Below are 2,317 nucleotides of genomic sequence, written 5' to 3' on the forward strand. Positions count from 1 at the left end.
AGTCCCTTAGTAACGTGCATTTACTAGTACCTGTAATTGGTATTCAGACTCAGGCAGTTTGGAATAGTTTGGCAAAGATGCACCAGAGAAAACTGGGATTTGATACAGAAATTGTTGAATACAAGTATTATGCTGCTTCTAGTAGGTTGAATCCGAAACATCAGCATGTGAAAATTGAAAACATTTCTGGTTCGAATTGTCACAAGTATTTGGTGATCTGAGTAGCCAAACTCACTACAACGCCAATTGAAGGCAAAAATTCTCAACGGGAAAAGCTATTCTCATTGAATGAGCTAACAAGACGAGTATTATGTTGCTTCTAGTAGGCGAAAGCCAAAACATCAACATGTGAAAGTCTTGCTGAACAAATTTAATGTTGTTGAGCTCAGTACCGTGTGAATTAGTAGCCATAATTGGCGAGCGAAAATTGAACTGGCGAAACTTCGTCTTTGGAAAATTGCAGATGCCGAGCACTTATTTTGCAACGAGTATTATGTTGACTGTAGTAAGCGAAAGCCGAAACAGCAACATGTGAAAGCTGTTGAAATTTGTGGTCATTTTGCAATAAGTACAAGGAGTGTAACTAGTAGCCAGGTCAAAATTTGGGATAAGAATGAGCAAAAAATTCTGCATGAGAACAGTTGAAATTATGAAACTAAATTACAAAGACTAGTATTATGTTGTTTCGAGTACGCGAAAGCGGAAACATCAACATGTGAACGTTTGTAACGAAGTTTCGTTAATTTTCAGCCTAGTACTGAGCAAGAACGAGTAGCCTCATCTCCAATCCCACGCAAAATGTAGTGAAATATGTGAGTGAACCTTATTCACGGTGAGGGTTTCCCGAGGTCTGTATTGCAGCGAGTATTATGTTGCTTCTAGTAAGCGAAAGCTGAAACAACAACATTTGAAAGTTGGAATTAATGACTGAATGGAAACTTCGACCTGTGTTTGATAGTAGTAGCGAACAAAACTGCTGAATCGGTTTCTGTCTCATATTGGTCAGTGAACCAATTAAGAGACAATCAACTACATAACCTGAATTGGGCGAGAGAACCCCCTTAACTTAAGCATATCAGTAAGGGGAGGAAAAGAAATCAACTGAGAATCCCTTAGTAATGGCGAATGAACAGGGAAAAGCTCATCGGGAAGAGAAATGGCAACATTTCTCGGTGTCCGGTATGGTTTGATGCTAGACTGGTGAATTTGTCCTGATGTCTACTGGAAAGTAGCATCAAAGAAGGTGAAAATCCTGTAAAGGTCATTTTCGATACCAGTCATAATGGCTCATTCCTATGAGTAGAGTTGTTTGAAAGTGCAACTCGAAGCTGGAGATATGTCTCTCCAAAAGCTAATTATAAAGCGAGACCGATAGTAAACAAGTACCGTGAGGGAAAGTTGAAAAGCACTCTGAAGAGAGAGTGAAAAGTACGTGAAACTGTTGAAGGGGAACTGGAGTGAGCGTTACCATACTCAATGCCTTGATATTATATTCTCGGCTACCGAGTAGTGTAGTTGTCGTCCTTTTGGCAAATCTTGTTAATGAATCGAGCAGAAGTTTTCCTCGGAATTCTTCTTGTTGATTCTAAACAAAATGAGATAAATTGATCTTGATTGCCTGTCTGACCTCAACTTCCTATTCAATGCTCTCTACAGCCCGTCTTGAAACACGGACCAAGGGAGTGTGAGTTGCCTTGCAAGTGTTGTCGCTCATTGAAAGCGCACACGCGAAATGAAAGTGAACAGTGTAATTTTTATGAATTGCACTACTTTGTGTGGTGAGGGCGCCGATTCGGTGTCCCGCAACCACGGACGGTTTTGCTCTTATTGCATGACTGATCCAGAGCAAGTAGCACACGACCCGAAAGATGGTGATCTATGCTTGGGCAGGGCGAAGCCACGGGAAACCATGGTGGAAGCCCGAAGCGGTTCTGACGTGCAAATCGATCGTCTGACCTGAGCATAGGGGCGAAAGACTAATCGAACCATCTAGTAGCTGGTTTCCTCCGAAGTTTCCCTCAGGATAGCAAAAGCTTGAGCAAGATTGAAAAATCTTCGCAAAGCAATTTCATCGGTTAAAGCGAATGATTAGAGGAATGGGGGAAAATTTTTCCTTCACCTATTCTCAAACTATAAATCGGTGAGATGTCCTTGTGACTTAATTGCACTTGGACTATGAAATGCAAGCTTTTTGTGGGCCGCTTTTGGTAAGCAGAACCGGCGATGTGGGATGAACCAAAAGTTGGGTTAAGGCGCCTAACTACTTGCTCATGAGTCACCACAAAAGGTGTTGATTGATACTGACAGCAGGACGATG

General features: G+C 41.6%; 1 non-coding gene across 1 annotated transcript in view; it reads left to right on the forward strand.

Moving 5' to 3' along the window:
- The first annotated feature begins 1,033 nt into the window (after positions 1–1,033).
- LOC142354832 (large subunit ribosomal RNA) overlaps positions 1,034–2,317 on the forward strand; it is a 3,527-nt gene continuing 2,243 nt past the window's right edge. Inside the window, exon 1 of the ribosomal RNA XR_012761123.1 lies at positions 1,034–2,317. This exon is cut by the window's right edge and continues 2,243 nt beyond it. This is a non-coding gene — a ribosomal RNA (large subunit ribosomal RNA).

The sequence above is a fragment of the Convolutriloba macropyga genome, unplaced genomic scaffold (genome assembly GCF_964194025.1).
Source record: "Convolutriloba macropyga unplaced genomic scaffold, txConMacr16.3 SCAFFOLD_4518, whole genome shotgun sequence".
NCBI lineage: Eukaryota > Metazoa > Xenacoelomorpha > Acoela > Convolutidae > Convolutriloba > Convolutriloba macropyga.